The sequence below is a fragment of the Camelus ferus genome, chromosome X (assembly GCF_009834535.1).
Source record: "Camelus ferus isolate YT-003-E chromosome X, BCGSAC_Cfer_1.0, whole genome shotgun sequence".
NCBI lineage: Eukaryota > Metazoa > Chordata > Mammalia > Artiodactyla > Camelidae > Camelus > Camelus ferus.
In genome coordinates, this window is record NC_045732.1 from 37,529,516 (window position 1) to 37,547,910 (window position 18,395).

The following is an 18,395-nucleotide window of genomic DNA, read 5'->3' on the forward strand; positions in this document are numbered from 1 at the left end:
CTCACTCCCCAAAAAACTCCAGTAAACATTCCTTCTGGGGAAGGACTCTTTTGTGTTTGAAGCCATGTCTTATCACTCACCTTTTATGGAATCTGAGAACTGAGGTGAGGTGAAGAGTCAAGCTGTGCAATTTGCTTATTTTATAGATGAGGACTTGGTGGTCCTCAGGGGTCCTGAGGCCTGCCTGAATCACACAGCTTCTCCGTAAAAGTTGCTGGACCGGCCCGGCCATTCCACCTCCGCTGTGTTTGTGTGATCTCCCCCACCCTGGGCGGTTGGCAAGGCAGCCCACAGCCCAGTGCAGTGCTCCTAGCCTTAAACCCCAGCGAGCAGAGAAAATTTTCTTTGAATCAGCATGCAGCACCATGCAGCGTTCCCCACAGGGGGACAGAGTGAGAAAATGAAATTCAAATCAGCCCTCTGGTACGCTCTTCACTTCCTTTCCTGATAAGGCACAGAGAGGAGCCAATTCTGTAGGTGAGCTGGCGGGTGTTCACAGGGCCTTTTTCCCCCAGGGCCTTTCTCCTGTCCCCAGGTGCCTCTGATAGGAGCCACCAAGAGCAGCCCGGGCCTGAGGACACAGGCACCTCCAGACCTTGCTCCTTGACACTAGGCTTGCTTCCCCAAGTAGCTGAACAGCCTTTTCGGGTGTGTGGCCGCACCCATGTCCCGCCCCTGTCACTTGGCACCAGGCTGAGTAAACGCCTTGGGTGTTCGGCAACCTCAAGGGATCGTGAGCCGATTTTGAACTTGCTTCCTTGAATCATTCTACTTTGGAGTAGACGGCTTTACATCTTTCTTGAAAAAATAAATAAAAACAAGTGAAAAGTCCTCAGCTTGGTGCAGTGATTTTACTTTGCAGAAGAACGTAAAGGTAAAAGACTAGACTACAAGAAGCAGCCTTTGTGCTGTCTGGGTCTTCCGGAAAAAGAGAGCACGCAGGGCTTGTGTGCACGAGGCAGGAGCTGCTTTTGCAGAAATGGAAATGCTCCCCGTCTCTCCTTCCACACTAAGTTGCTTCATTATATTTTCAGGCGAGCAAGTCATGGGTTCCTGGTGCGTGGGGCTGTCTTTTTCAATTAATGCTTTTCACAGAAGTTCAGGTTTTAAACATCTCCCCCTTTCTTCCCAGGTCTGTTACATTTCCCAGAATGGTTCCCAGTGCTGGAGATAATTCCTTTTCGGAGAACCTACATTTCTCACCTGCTGATTGCAATTAGCCACTGCCAGCTGGGGCCTGGTATGCAGCTGAAAAGCTAACAAGAAGTGGAGACCACGCGGAACCCAGACAGAGCAGAGGATGTGAATAAGTAAGGAATGGTGCCTGTGTTTTTAAGACACTCCTGTGAATTTGAGATTTCCCGACCCTCTGGATAGTCCTCCCTCTTCTGGCTCTGTGCTCCCCACCCCTCCTCTAACTTTTTTTTTAGTCTGTAGGTTTTTAGCCTACACTAACATCACAGAATTTACCACTAAGTACATTTTGTTAGGCAATAAACAGCCTCAGAAGAAAAATGAAATTCAACTAGGACTTCTGTTCCAATAATGTTCTGAACAGTGGTGGATTCGGACAGGCCCTGCATGTAGGTCTTAAGAGCTAACCTTGAACATGAGGGCTGCCAGGGCTCGGAGAGGCCTAGGGAACAACTAATCCGAACCCCTCATCTTATAAATGACGACATTGAATCCCAGAAGGGGTGCATGGCTTGTCCAACGTCTTAGAGGAAGTCACAGGGCTGGGTGAAATCCATGTCTCCTGACCCCCAAGCTCTAACCACCAAACTGCCTTGCCTTTGACCATCTTGGGCAGCCAACCTGTAGAGTTTGTGAGGAAAGCACCAAGGAGATTGGTTGGAAGGTAATCTCTGTTGGGCAATGTGCTCTCCAGCCTAAGGAGACACTTCTCCCACGTGAGCCAGCACCAATGTTATACCCCTGGACATTTTCATCCACGGTCGGTACCCATGTTCCGATGGCTCACAGCTGCTGACTGTGATCATCTGTCTGCCCCCTAACGGGAGAGTGCTCAGCCTTTAGGGCTGTTTTTGGTTTGTACTGCAGGCAACAGTAGGGAATAAGCAACCAGAGGGAAATTAGCAGCTGTCCCTGGGAGCTCCACAGTGTACATGGCGGGAGGCTGCCCTGCTTGAAGTCTGTGGCTTCTGATGCAACCATATCTGCTTGGTGGGATCAAGCTGAGTCCTTTGCAGGCATTCCCTACTTCCACTTACAGGGTCGGGCATTCCCTGACCAACTCACTTTCCACTGGGAGAGGCTGCCTTGTAGGGTTTAATGTCGGGAAATTGGATAGGCTTCTAGGGCAGCAGGCGGTAAATGAAATAGATGTGGACTCTAACCCCAGCTCTGTTCTCTGGTAGGCGTGTCTCTCAGCCTCTGTTTCTTCATCTGAAACTTGGAGACTCATTATGTGTGCTCATCAGGCTTGCCAGAGGATCAGGGAAGGAGACAGACATAAAGTAGTTTCTCAATAAGTATTCATTTTCCTTCCCTCTAGTACTGTCTCCAGTTTACAGATGCAGAAAACTAAGGCCCACGGAAGTTAAACTACCCTCCCAAGGCCACAGGCTATTCCATTGCCTCCAGCCATCTACTGTGTCTTCTGTGAGGCACTCAGGAAAAAAACCACACCAAATTTTCCTAACACAAATTCTGTTCTCCAAAGAGAAGTGGTTCTGTGTGCTGAGAAATGTTTAACACCTAGCTAGGGGTGGAGAGAGGGGAAGGGAAGTGGCGAGGAAGCTCTGATTTGTAGGGTTGTTGATTTTTATTTTGAGATAATTGTAGATTCACACGCAATTAAAAGAAATAATATAGAAAGATCCCCTGTACTCTTTATCCAGTTTCCCCCAATGGTAACATCTTGCAAAACTGTTGTACAGTATCACAACCAGGATACTGATATGCTATAATCCACCAGTCTTTTACATTTTCTGTTTTGCTTGCACTCGTTTGCGTGTTTTCGTGTACTTACATCTATGCAGTTTTATCACACATGTAAGTTCGTGTATCCACCACACAGTCAAGATACAGGACAGTGCCATTACTACAAGCATTTCTCTGTTGCCATCTCCACTTCCCTCATGCTCCACCTTGCCCCACCCTTAACCCCTGACAACCTCTAATCTGTGCTCCATTTCTAAAATTTTGTCATTTCAAAATGCTACGTAAGTGGAATCATACAGTATGTAAGCTTTTGGAATTTGCTGAGTGAAAAACTCAGCATAATTCTATCAAATTTGATTCAGTTTTTATATATCAATAGCTCATTCCTTTTTATTGTTGAATAGTATTCCATGGTGTGGGTATATGACAATTTGTTTAGCCATTCACCTGTTCAGGAATGTCTGGGTTGTTTACAGATTTGGGCTATCATGTATAAAGCTACTGTGAATGTTCATGTATAGGTTTTTGTTGTAACACATTTCCATTTCTTTGGAAACTTTGCACTCTGCCCTAGAGTGTAGTTATTGAATTGTGTAGTAGTTACATGTTTAGTTTTGTAAGAAACAGTCAAATTGTTTTCCAGAGTGACTGTACCACTTTACATTCTTGTCAGCAATATATGAGTGATCCATTTTCACCACATCCTGCTCAGTATTTGATATTGTCACTATTCTTTATTTTGGCCATACTGATAGCTATGTAGTGATAACTCATTGTGGCTTTTTTTGTGTACATTTTCCTAATGGCTAATGAAGCTGAACATCTCTTCATGTGCTTATTTGACATCTGTATATCCTCTTTGGTGAAATATCTCTTCATGTCTTTTTTCCATTTTCTAATTGGGCTGTTTATTTTTTAACTCTTGAGTTTTGAGAGTTTTTAAATATATTCTACATACTAGTCCTTTGTATCTAATATATGATTTGCAAATATTTCTCCCTAGTAGGTAGCTTGTCTTTTTTTCATGGTCTTAACAGGATGTTTTGCAGATCAACCATTTTTAATTTTGATGAGGTCAAATTTATCAATTTTTCCTTTTACTGATTGTGCTTTTGGTGTCAAGTGTAAAAACTCTTTACCTAGCCCTAGATCACAAAATTTTCTCCTGTTTTTTCCCCTAAATATTTCATAGCTTTATATTTTACATTTAAGCCCATGATCCATTTTGAGTTAATTTTTGTATAAAGTATGAAGTCTAGGTCAAGGGTTTTTTTTGTTTTTGTTTTTTTGCCTATGGACATCTAATTGCTCTGGTACTTTGTTTAAAAAGGCTATTTTTCCCCATTGAATTAATTTTGCACCTTTGTCAAAAATTCGTTGGGCATATTTGTGTGAGCCTATTTCTGGGTTCTCTATTCTGTTCCATTAACCCATGTGTCTGTCTACTCACCAACACCACTGCTTTGATTAATGTAGCTAAATAATATGCCTTAATATTGGGTAGAATAATTCCTCCCTTTATCTTTCTTTTTCAAGATTGTTTTGGCTATTCTAGGGTTTGTACTTTTTCATATAAATTTTAGAATAAGTTTGTCTGTGTCTATAAAAAAGCTTGCTTAGATATTGATAGGAATTACATTAAGCTTATATATCAATTTGGAGAGAACTGACATCTTTACTATGTTGAGTCTTCTAATCCATTTGCTGGAATGATTTTTCATTTATTAGGTCTTCCTTGATTTCTTTTATCAGTCTTTTATAATTTTCAGCATACAAATCTTGTACATGTTTTTTGAAGTGTATACCTAGGTATTTCACTTTTTTTGGAGTAAATGTAAATGGTATTGTGTTTTTAATTTTAGTTTCCACTGTTCATTATTAATATATAAAATGTAATTGAGTTTTGTATGTTGGTATTATATTCTACAACCTTGATGAACTCACTTATTGTTTCCAGGAATTTTGTTTTAATAGATGTCTTGGGGTTTTCTACATAGACAGTCTGAAAATGGGGCCAGTTTTATTTCTTCCTTTCTGATCTTTATGTCTTTTTTTGCCTTGCCAATTGCACTGGCTAGAACTTCCTGTACTCTGGTGAATATGAGTAGTGACAACGAACATCCTTACTTTGTTCCCTGTCTTAGGGGAGAGCATACAGTCATTTACCATTAAATGTGATACCAGTTGTAGGTTTCTTGTAAATTCTCTTTATCAAACTGAGGTAGTTCCTTTCTATTTCTAATTTGCTGAGACTTTTTAACATGAAGGATGCTGGATTTTCAAATTTTTTAAATTTCCATTGATATGATTATATAATTGTTCTTGTTTGACTTGTTGATATTATGGATTGCATTGATTGATTTTTGAATGTTGAACCACCTTTGCATTCTTGGAATAATCCCACTTGATCATGGTATATAATTATTTATATCATTGTTGGATTGTATTTGATGATATTTTATTGAGGATTTTTATTTCTAAGTTCATGAGAGATATTGGTCTATAGTTTTATTTTTTTGTACTGTCTTTCTGGTTTTGGAATCAATATATTACAGGCCTCATAACATGAGTTGAGAAGTGTTGCTTCCTCTTCTATTTTCTAGAAGAGATTGGGTAAAATTGGCGTTAATTATTCCTTAAATGTTTGGTAAAATTCTTCAGTGAATCCACCTGGGCCAGGGGACTTCTTTCTGGGGAGTTTTAAATTACACATTCTATTTCTTTAATAGTTATAGTAGTAGTCAGGTTATCTATTTCATCTTGATTGAGGTTTGTTAGTTCATGTTTTTTGACAAATTGATCAGTTTCTTCTAAGTTGTCAAATTTATGAGAGCAAAGTTGTTTGTTATATTCCTTTATTATTCTTTAATAGCTGTAGGATCTATATTGATATCCCGTACTTCATTCCCAATATTGCTGATTTGTGTCTCTTCTCATTTTATATGTCAGTTTTGCTAGAGGTTTATTGATTTTTTTCCGAAGAACCAGCTTTTTGTTTCACTGATTTTCTCTGTATTCCTGTTTTCAATTTCATTTTATTTCTGCTTTTATTTTTATTATTTATTTTCATCTGCTTGCTTTGGCTTGATTTTGCTCTTCTTTTTCTAACTTTTTGAAGTAGGAACTTAGATTATTGATTTGAGATCTTTCCTCTTTTCTATTATAAGAATTTAGTGCTATAAATTTCCCTCTCAGCACTGCTTTAGCTGAAGCTCACAAATGGTGATATGTTATATCTTAATTTAGTTTCGTTCCATGTATTTTTAAATTTTTTTGAGACTTTCTCTCAAGCCCATGAATTGCTCAGTAGTGTGTTGTTTAATTTCTAGTAGTTTTATTTTTGTCTTTCTGTTATTGATTTCTACTTTAATTCCATTATGGGAGAATATATTCTATTTGATTTCAGTTCTTTGAAATGTGTTGAGGTTTGTTTTATGAACCAGGATAAGGTCTATCTTAGTGAATGTTCCATAGGATATTATTTAGGAGACTCTGTATTTAAATCTTATTTTAGCAGGCATTTGTCCTGTTTAGGTTTAGCTTGTGGGTATTGTCCTACTTTTGTGGCTTGTAGTTTCAATGACAATTTAGTTTTCTGAGCCCTTGAAATGTAGGTGCCTCTGATGAAGTTAAGAGCTTACCTGACCTGCCTTTTGCCACTGAAAAGAGGATGAGGAGCTATGGAGTCTAGGTGACTCTGCCATTAGGTGAAGGGTTGCATGACATTGGCCTTGGGTCACCTTCTGTCGCTGAGTGGATGGCTGGAAAACATGGGGCCTGCTAGCCTCCCTGATGCCTGTGCAAATGTCTACCTGTTGCTAAGTGATGGGGGATGTGGGGTGGATTGGCCCACTCAGGACCCACTCTGCCATGGACAGACTGAGCCCACTGCTATTGTTAGATGTGGGGAGGGAATAGGTCAGCCTCCTGAGCTCTGCTGGTCCACTGCTGTGAGTAGACTGGTCTGCCACTGCCACTGGATGCGGGTCTCACTGCTAAATCCCTGCCAGGCTTCCCTTTTCTTGGTAAAAAATGAAAGATAAAAAGTAGAAACCTGGGGAACTCACCACAGTGTTCTTCTTCAAGTCCTAAGATCCACAAGCAGCCTATCTTCTTCTACACAGCAATTACAGTCCTTTTATCATTGTTTGTTGAATTATTTCCAAGGTATTTAGTTGTACTTGGAGGGGAAGAGAAGAGAAAATTGAGTCTATGCTATCTTGTCCCAGAACCAAAGGCCAATTCTTTTAAAAAATCAAAATTATTGCTCAGAAAAGGAGTCTTTTCTGTGTGATAGACATACAGGTATTCGTTTTATATTATTCTTTATATATTCCTGTGGACTTGGAATATCAAAAATAGCTGAATGCAAGACTATGCCAGGTATAAGGTAATCTCCCATGGATGTTACATTGTGTATTGTGGTTTACTCTTTATTATATTTATTTTCATCAACAAAACACTTGTTTGGTCAAGACACCTTAGCTAGGAATTATTTCAATCAATGCTAAATTTGGATGGCCATCTGATAGAATAGACTGAAAATGAGGCCAAGAAACTTACTGCAAATTTAGTCATTATGCATGAGAGCATGGCCTCACAATTGCAAGAGTTAAATGTTGATGTAACAAGCCTTTTAAGGACTACTTTAAAAAGCAATGAAATAAGTGGTTACCTTTGGGGATAGTAAATATAAACCTGTAGGATGATTAAAAAAAAACTGTTCTAATTCGAGGATGGGAACTTGAAGCTTCAGATATTTCCAGCGATACCATTATATATATAAAGAGTGCTGTATCTCACTTTGGAGGGAAATGAAGAGAATGTGACCCGGAGAACTATGTCAGATACTCAAACATATTCCTGTGGTTACTAAGAAAGTCACTGATGTCAAAGATTCATGATTAGCTTACACACCGTTGTTTCATAAGGAAAAAGGACAGTATTTCCAATTAATACTAAATTTTATATAAAACATGGTTTTAAATACATATATGTAACTTTATTAGAAAATTAAATATTGTAAGTAGACCTTTCACTAGTCCATCTGAAAAGATGTTTTCATTTGGAAATTCGGAGGTTACATTATACTTGGTACAGACTTATACATAGCTATTTTGGTGCTTTGTATGCCCAGAAAACTACCTAGATTATGACCCACTACCCAGATTATTATATTAACCTCTTGTCATATTTAAGACATAGGTTTTAAAAAGAAATAAAGTGTGTAATCAAAGTCCTCTGTGTACTCTTCTTTTACCCCATTCTGTCCTTTCTTTCCCTAGAGATGGGTATTCATCATTTCCAGACATGTCTAATGTGTTTGCACATAGACAGATATCTGAAAACAACACTTGGAATTGTGAGTTTTAAAACATTACACAAATGAAACCATGCTGCATGTATCATTTTGTATTACTGATATATTAGAAATCATTTTATCATCTTATTTTGTGTTTTCTGCTTATTACACTTTTGTTTTCCTTTCCAACTTTCTCATGGATTAAAAAAAAATAGTTCCCTTTTTTATTCACTGCTAGTTTGGAAGCTGTATGTTGTATTTCTACCTAATTTTACGAGTTGTTCTTTCATTTAAACATACATATTTAATCATAAATGTTTCTTCAAAGTTTAAAGCTATTTAATATATCTGTTCTCCCCTCCTAACCTTTAACTACCCCCTATTGGGTAGTTTTATTAAAAATTTTCTTATTATTTTGTCTAGAATTTTAATCCCATCATTTTTGAAACACAATTTGTGACTCTTTAATGGTCAGTAGTTAATTAAATTTACCATCCTATATATTATTATATATATATATTTACCACTATTTCTGGTAGCCCACTCCTCTCTGGGTTCATTTTTCTACTTACTGAAGTACAGGCTTCCACTGCTATTTGAAAGTAGAGCATTCCTGTGAAACCTTTTGCTGAAATGGTGTAAAGCGCAGAGGCAATTACGTTAGGACACGTCTTGCTCATGGAGGCACGAAATAAATTGAGATAAAGCACAGATGCTCACAGACACAGGTCAAAGCGATGGCGTCTGGATGCTGAGATGCTGGGTGTATTTCCCAGGGAAGGAGCTTGGCGGTGTCGCTCTCACTGCTCGGGTGCCTGCTGCCTCTATAAGAGCTCACTTCAAAACCTTAAATGTTGTTTTTGCTTTTCAGCTTTTTTGTAAAAGCAAATACCCTCCTTAGATTTCTTTCGGTTAGCAAAAACAGGTACTAATGTAGGTCTTTTGTGAAGACAAAGTAGCATAAAGTGAACTTTCAAAAAGCAGGGGATACCTATACATCCTTTAATTGTTCTCCTAGTGAATATCTATGGGTCTTTTATATTTGAAAATATGTTTATTTATTCTCACCTTTAAAATGATATTTTAGCTTAAAGTGAAGGTGTAGATGGACAAATTCTTTTCCCTTACAGTCTGAGGACTCCATTGTCTTCTGTCATCTATTGTTGTAGATGAGAAGTCTGCTCTAAGTGTAATTTTTTTTAAACAATAATTTGTCTTTTCATCCTAGCAGCTTTAAAATTTTTCTCTTTGTCCTTGATGTTCTGAAATTTCAATATATGTTTAAATTTAGATTTATTTTCATTCCTACTGTTTAGAATTTGGTTTAACTTTTAATCTGAGTGCTTTCTATCTTTCTCTAATTACCATAATTCTGGAAAATTCTGTTCCCTTGTTTTGAACTCCAATTAAGTGTATAATGTCACTTCCTCTCAGTATTTCTCTCAGCTGCTCTTTCGTGGTATCATTTTATCTCTTTGTTCTGTGTTTTATAAATTATGCACGACTATCTCCCAATTCACTAATTTTCTCTTTGATTAAGTCCAACCTAGAACTAACCTCATTTATTGATTCATTTGCATAATGATATATATTTTTTATTTCCAAGATTGCTAAATGGTTCTTTTTAATGTCCACTTGTTTATTTTTCATTTTAGCTGCTTTCTCTACTTATGTTTCATAATTTCTTATTCTCACTCTCTAATATTATTCTTTCCTTTATCTCTTTGGGAATCTGGGATATACCAATATACTAATATTAAAGTTATTTTTATATCAGTATTTAGTTTCATTTTATCTAGAATAAATTCCTTTCTTATTGATTTTGTTACTGTATTTCGTAATGTTATTTTTCTTCATGTATTTGGAATTTTTGTTTTCAAGCTTATCTTGAATGTGATTTGGTGTTAGTTTTTTCTTATTCTCTTTATGCAGTCACTTCTCCCTGTCTAGCAGTTTTGAAGTTGCCTCTACCTGACCCACTAGAGCCCTATGTCTTATATCAGTTGCTCAAATCTCCCATCTCATGATGACATTGAGACATTATCAATTCAGTCACAGAGCCATGAGTTGCTTCAAACAGGTTCTAGCTATTAGGCACTCTTACTCCCAGTTTAACCCATTGTTGCTGAAACCCAGCCCCCATCCCCCACCTTAAACCTGATTCTGGTCTATTGCCAAACCAGGCCCATAGCTTTTGTCCAAATACTGCTTTGAGTTTCTGCTTTATTTCTGTTTCCCAGAGATGTTTTTTATTATTTTAGAACTTAGTTGGGTTTCTTTTTATCTTATAATATTTGATCTATCATCCCATTGGTCTTTTGGAAAAGAAATAGGTATCATCTTGACTTTATTTTATTTCCTTGCCTTTATTTTCCCTTGACTTGGTTTCTACATCCGCTTAAATTAATTTATTCTGTCAAATATGTTTATACAACCTATCTCCAGTCTTTCCTGGCTTGATGAGGAGTATACATAAATAAATAAATACAGAGAGATACATAAATAATACAGTTACCTTCCACCTACTGACTGTTGTTAAGGCATCAAATCTCCCTTACTTCAGCCTTATATATTCACTTGCCAGAACCAGATCTTCACAGAACCATCCAGAAGTGGTTCTGGGTTGCCCTACCTCCTTGGTTTGTTCCTGGGGTTTGATGCTGGCTGTGGAACCCTTATCTATCCTTGTATACCCAAGATAAAAACACATCCATTGTGGCTTTTGATTTTACCATTTTGACTGTATGAAATTTGAAAAAATAATCATGCATTCAGCAAACATTTGTTGGATGGCTTATTATGTGTCATGTACTACAATAGGTAGTGTATTTATGTAGATGAATAAAATAGATCCCTACCTTTGTTGAATCCCACATCTAGTCAGGGAGAGAAGCAACTTAAGAAGCAATTTCAACATGATGTCTTAAGCGTGAACAACAAAACCATGGTGTTTTCTAAGTATCAAGGGTGGGTAGCTAAGTATCACAAAGGGCAACCTTAGGTGAAAGCTTCCCAAGGTGAACCTTACAGGCCAAGTAGAATTTTCCTAGGTGAATAAAGAGGTGGTAGTACATGCCTGCAAAACAAACTGTACAAAGAGGAGCAGGAATGGCTGTGTCTGTTAGTAACTGGAGAGGAGGCACGAGGAGCTCTAAGGGAGGGGTGAAACACGAGATTAGAGAGGTAGGGAGGGATCACATCATGAAGGGCCTTGTGCACTCTGTTCTTGAATGCGAACTGTTTCCTGAAAGTAGTAGGGAGTAACTTAGAAATTCTAGGCAGAGAAGTAGGGTGATTAGAATTGGATTTTAGGAATGTCACTCCAGATTGCCAGAACTTGGGGCTAGATACAGGAAATGATGAGGATATGGATTCCGGCAGTCATTAGAGGAGTTGGAGAGGGCAAGATGTGTGGGAGAGATTCTTAGGAGGGAGACAAGACTGAGCTTGGTGATGGAGAGACTGAGGAGTGTAAGGAAAGGCAACTCACAAGTCTGTGTATTTTGTGATTGAGTGGATAAAATGTCGCTGGAAATAAGGAGGGGCAGATTTATGGGGAGGGTATGGGAGTGATAATAAATGGGGGTTGGGACATGTTAAATTCTAGGAGCTTGGTGGGTCTTATAGATGAAAATGTGCAGTAGTAGGTGGACATGAAAATCTTAAACTCACAAGAGAGCTGTGAGAGGCAGGTGGAGAAGGCTGTTGATAACATTGGCCCTTTGAATATATACAAGTTGTTAGAATCTCCTCCATGATAAGGGCAAATGTAGAAAATGTCTGCTTTCCGCATATCATCCTTCTCGCAAAGAAAGGCTGAAGATTCCCACCATCCCTGATAAAAGAAGGTGATAGGACCTGGAATCGTTCCAAGGAAGAGAAGACTTGGGACAGTCTTCTCATCTCTTTTGGAATACAGTAGGATTCCATTATTACCAAGTCCCTATTTACTGGTTGTATCAGGCCCCTCCTCATTGAAATTACCACATGTAGCAAAATGCCTGACAGCAGCCCAGTTAACTTATAACACAGGGATCTGACCTATTCCCTAAGACCTTTATACTACATGGAAAAAGCATAGAGAATGGTAACCAATGTGTTTTAGGTCAAGTAAACAATAAAAAAGAAATCTACTTTGGTTAAAGAAAGAGCTTTAGGTCAGAGACGAGGGAACTTTCCATGAGGATCTTGGCTAAGTGCAGAAATGGTTTACCCAAAGTGTCAGGGAATTTCCTCCCTTAGATGCTTCTAAGAATAGAATAAACGTTCATTTTATTGGAAAAATGTTAAGATAGCTTAGTAAAAGCACCAACATTGTTTAGTGGCCCTTCTGCTACTGTCAGGATGAAATACAGAATCTTAGTACAGCCCATCATGATCTCTTCCCTGCTACTCTAACCTAATTCCTCCTGCTTCCCTTGAGTTGCAAACCTGTATTCCATTTTCACTCTCTCCAGAGGTCCCTGTTCTATCCCCTTGGGTCTTCTCTCTGTTGGGAACCCGCTTCCTCCTGCCTTATACCTCTATTGCCTCTGATTCGTCCTTCATGTCTCACCATAGATGCTACTTCCTTCAGGAAATCTTTATTGATCTTCTAAATTATAGTTGTCCCTCCTATGTACTCATATTTATTAATTAAATCATTCAATTTATTTTTATGGACCTATGTATGTGTCAGGCACTGTGCTAAGTTCTGAAAAACTAAGCCTGCCCCAATAGAATCTATTGGGGAAGAGAGACAGTAAACAAGTCAACCAATGGTATTAATTTGTGCACAAGGTGAGCTGCTGTACTAAAACATCCACCAATAATGTAGCATGAAGAACAGAGACATTTTATTTCTCTTTCAACAGTTGGAGGTAAGTGCTCCAGGTCAATGGGCAGTTCAGCTTCAAGCAATTGTGCAAGAACCCAGACCAAGAGTGGCTCTGCCATCTTCAGTGCATGGCTTTCAAAGTCACTGCAGTCCAGTGCTGTCCAATAGAATATTCTCTTGTGATAAAAAGGTTCTATCTGAATCTGTGTTGTCCAGCATAGTAACCACTAGCCACAAGTGGCTTTTGGACACTTGAACTGTAGCTACTACAACCAAGGAACTGAACTTTAAATTTTAACTGATTAAAATATACATTTACATAGCCACATGTGGCTAGCTAGTGGCTACCATATTGGACAATGTAGCCTTGTTGTCACTCCAGCCAGTGGGATGGCAGGAAAAGTGGAGTTCTGGGGCCTGAGATCTCCTCTTAAGCAAGCAAGGCCAATGTTGCACCCACAGCTTCTGCTCACATTTCGTTGGACCTACTATGTTTCCTTGCACGTAAGTTGGCATCAGTGATTTTATATGCCACCAAGAAAGAAAAAAGTGCCACCAATTAAACTCTTATAATGCTTTTTAAAAAAATCATAGAATTTTAATTTTTACATATTGAAAGAGCCTTTTAGATATACTAAGAGTACATGAAAAGGAAAATTTAACTAAAATAAATTCCTAAAATTTCTCTGCATTGAGTCTAACTCTTCTGAAATACTTTACAGCTTAAAATTGCTGATGTCCATGGTTTTCCACAGAAGATCTTTCTCTAAGCCCCCTAAAACATCAGTGATTTGGAATTTCTTAAAAGAGTACTTTGTATCCAGGATTTTTGTCCAAGATGCAGAAACCCATTTGGCAAGTTTTGATTCTGGTGCTTTGCCATTTGATCAGATTAATAGTATTATTTTCCCTTAATTGAAACAAATGTTGCTAGAAGTTGAGCAGTTTTGACAAATGGATATTCAGTCTTAACAATGTCCTGCTTGACACATGAATTGGTCACATCAGCCTCTCATAGCTTCAAAATTTCTTTTGTCTGCTCTGAAGGATTTGGCAACTTCTGCTTTCAATTGCATTGTTCGACACGAGATAGGTAATCCTTTTGCCCATATCTCAGAAGCAAAATGTAACACAGCTTCATCTACTTGTAGATGTCTTCCTTTCTTAGGTCTTATAAACACTTGGTTGTTACTTTGCAAGAAAATATGAAATTGCTGCCATTCCTCCAATGATGAATATTTGCTTCGCTAATATCAAATTTATGCCCCATTGCTTTGTTTACACGCCTTTCTGTGTACACGATACCTTTTCATTTCAATGCTAAATCATAGTATAATCTTTCTGAAGACATTTTAAACAACAATTCAATTTAGCATGTGTAGCATCAGCAATGCACAGATCCCAGTTGAAGTGATGACAGTATGAATAGCTATGACCAACGTTGCGTACATGAGGGCAGTGACAACCCTTTCATGACTGGCATCTAGCCTACAGCAATGGGGGGCAGGAGTCAGTGCCAGAACAAACCAAAGCCAAGGCCAAACCAGTTATGGGTGAGCTAAGAGGATTCTGGCCTGTGGGAAAATTGAAGAAAAAACCATATATGGGCAGAAAGAGGCAAAAATGGGAGCCCATGATAGCCTTGAAAGGGAAGAAGGAGGGAAGGAGAAGGAGAGGGAGGAAGGGAAAGAGGGTTGTTTTCTGAAGACTCCTCAGCTTGAGGCCAGTGATATACACATGTGTGTCTGTGTTATATGCATGCATGTGCACATACATATACATATATACACATTTGTGTTTTAATTAACCAGTTCTTACTTGAGTTAGCTCAAGTGGGTATCTGTACTTGCAAACAAACAAAGACTAGAACACTAGCCTTTTAAGATTGGTTTTTGTTCAAGGGCTGACCTTCCAGAAAAAGTCCAAAGAAGCTGATCTGACCACAAAAGGAACTGCATTGGTTGGGTCAGTTTGAGGGATTCTGACTAAAGAAGAAACATGAATTTCATGCAGCTTAATGTGAACTGACGCTCAAGCACATACCCTCTATAGGATTTCACCCATGACTAACAAGCCTTTTAATCATGGCAAGAAGACACGGAGATTTTGCAAACATGCTTTTGCAGTACCCACATTTAGTGTTCCTGACCCTGTTTTCTTGCCAGATTGTGAGAAGCACCTGTTCCTTTTCAAGCAGTTGTCAGATCAATATTTAATCAATTGCCTTTTGATATTTGGTAGCGCTGAATAAATGGGATGCCAATATTTCTGCTCAGAGCCTTTCCTCTGGCGTACCTTATTCCGTTTCTGTGAAAGCCTTCAGGAACCTCTGAGCACTAAGTGGCAGGTCCTCCGAGTTCTGTGCTATCCCCCCCTCCTCCGTGGCATGAGGAGATGCAGGATGCTGGCGCCAGTGCCAGTCTTATTAAAGCCACGTCCAAACTGAGTCATGAAAGCGAGAGTGCAGAGCTGCATTCGGGACACTGTGGGGGCTCTGCCAGGTGAGGGCTATTTAATAGACCAGCCACATTAAAGAAAGGCAATGATGTAGTGAAAGGAGCCTAATGAGCAGAAGTGAGGCTACCGTATCTAAAGAGAAAAAATAATGAGCTGCGAAATATCCCCCAAGGCGAGATTGCCAGCCTTCTGCAAGGAGGTCTCAGCCTATAGGTAAAAAAGGCTCATGTGGTCCCTTACCCTTGCATGGTAAACAGAAGTTCTGTGGGCAATTAGGGGCTGAGCTGAATGTGAGATTTGAGGACTGAGAATTATGTCGCCCACTCTTTGGAGATTTCCACACCCAAGACCCCGGCTTTAATTCCCAAAGGCAACAGGGACATACTCAAGCTGTGAATAGAAATTAGGAACATCATATCATCAGAAACAACCCTCTCAGTGTCTGTGCAGCAGACGGACATCTGGATGTTAGTTCTAGAAATCTCAGGGGCTGGCACTGCAGAATCTTTCTAAAGCTGTCCTCAGGGGTCATGCCATGGGGCTGCCTTGAGGGCAGAATCACCTTCTAATGAGACACTCTTGGTCTTTCAGTAATGACCCCTCCTCGAATGGGATCCAAGCTGGGCATGCCCTGCCGGTGATCTTATTTATTTTACAGTTTATGTGGGAATACCAGGCTAGATTTGGATACATCTGGGTGGGAAAAATTATTAAACACAAAACGTTACTACATTTCGAACATGAAGGAAAGAAAAGAAACAGAAGGTTTGGTTCCTACCGTTAAGAAACATATAAACCTCTGTCCCACAGACTGTGGATCACTTACAGAGCAACTTTTTATGTGCACATAGTGGGAAGGAGAATGATACCTGTGTTTTCCAGGTGAGGAAGGAGACAGGACAATGCAACATACATAATGAAACTATAAAAATAATACAACTTTATGATAATAAATCCTTATTACTTATGAATATTTTCTTCAGCATTTTCTAAATAGGTGCTCACAGCAACCCTATGAGACAGGCAGGGTTAGTACTGTTCTGCCATCTTACACGTGGGAAACTGAAGCACAGCAGGATTGCATCAGGAGTTCCTAATCTTTTAGCCTCTGGGATGCAAGGACAAGCAGAGTTTATATGCGTTAGGCACTCCCATGGTCATATCCAAATTTAGAAGAAATTCACATTTCTAGGCTAAATAAATAGTGCTTAAACTTTTTTTAGAGGGAGGAGGTGAGGCAGAGTTAGACATTATATTCATAATTTTATAAATATGTGAACAATGAAGTCAATCATTTAAAAATATCAAAATTTTATCAGGAAAAAAATCCAGAAAGATGACCAACTAGTGTCTCATAAGATTACTATATCATTTTGCATTAGTCAAGCAATCCAAAGAACCATTCATGGACCAATGATGACAATGCATGTTCCATTAAAATTGTTATTTAACAAATTACCCCAAAACTTAGCAGTCTGATACAATAGTAATTAGCTTTCACTGTTTCTAGGGGTGATTCATGTGATTGCAATCAAATAGTGGTTAAGGCCGGAACAGCTGAGGTGTCTCTCTCTTCATATAATCTCAGGATTTCTCCATGTGGTCTTAACCCATGGGCTAGTTTGGGCTTCCTTACAGCATGGCTGCTCCGGCCTGAGTGTTCCAGCAAGCAAGGCAGAAGCTGCCATCACCTTTACTGACCTAGACACATTCCGTTGGTCACAAGCAAATCACATGTCCCACCTAGTTTCAGGGGCTGGGTACAGAGACCCCCTCTTCTCTATGGGAGAAGTGTCCAGGTCACATTGTTGATGAGTACATGAGAAGGAGTTATTAGCCATCCTTGGAAAATAAAATCTGCCAGAGTGTATCTTGAACTAAGGATTATGATTAATTTAGTTCTGTGCCTCCTGAGGCTCACATGAAGAAAAAATATGATCAATCAAATTTTCTTTAATGGAACTTATTTTTGAAAAAAATGAGGCTTGAATTTTTCCAGACTTTCATTCCATACATAAAATTAATAAAATATGTAACCATGCAAATTGAAGGAAAAATATAAATAAATCTTACTTTATTGTTAATATCACGAAAGATAGAGTTTATGGAGAATTAACATCTTATAAACATGAAGAGCATTTTACAATTTCACTTGTGTTATCACTTTTGTCTTGCCTTTAATTTGGAAGTTAGCTGTTGTATCATAGACAGAAATGTTCCTAAGATCCTTTTCATACATGTGCAATATAGAGGCCTATGCACTTTTTTTCTCTTGTCTTTCCTTGCAGTTTGTTATTAAAAATGTATTATTGTATGAAATATAAAGGGAATGGAAGCAATTGTAGAATCATAACTCGTGGGCACTGTAAAAATCTATAATCATTATAACAAAATACTGGTAGAGCAATAACTGTCTGGTTTGTCTGAGACATGGTTTAACAGTTTCACAAACTTTTCTACCTCAGAACCCATATAAGCCAAGGAGAAAGGATATATATCCCTGAGTCCTTGGATACATAGCCCCAGGTAACCTCAAGTCTATGGGTTGATCTTGAAAATTCATGCACATTTTGCTTTCTCTTCAAAAAGGCATCAGTGTTTTTGTTTTAATATATATTAAAAAGGGATGTTTTAGGTACCAGCAGTTAACATTGAATGGCCGCATCTCTGACATGGCTTCAAGCACCTCTGCACATCCCCTTATCTCACTTTGAGAGGCAGTGGATGGGTCATGCTTAGTTCCCATGATGCTGGCTATAATTTCCCTAACACTTTCTCTCTTTCAGAAAACACATCAGAATGCAGGAAAATGAAAATGGTGTAATTACTGGCATTACTTTAAATCCACTCTAATTTATGTATTTTAAATTCCTTTCAAACTTCAGTACTTAGCTGTTATTGTTAACTAATTACTTG

General features: G+C 38.6%; 1 long non-coding RNA gene across 1 annotated transcript in view; it reads left to right on the forward strand.

Annotated features, from left to right (window-relative positions):
• Nucleotides 1-738: 738 nt before the first annotated feature.
• The window catches only part of LOC116662075, an 84,987-nt gene continuing 67,330 nt past the window's right edge, over nt 739-18,395 (forward strand). Inside the window, exons 1-2 of the long non-coding RNA XR_004318069.1 lie at nt 739-874; nt 1,133-1,310. This is a non-coding gene — a long non-coding RNA (uncharacterized LOC116662075). The remainder of the gene's footprint in view (nt 875-1,132; nt 1,311-18,395) is intronic.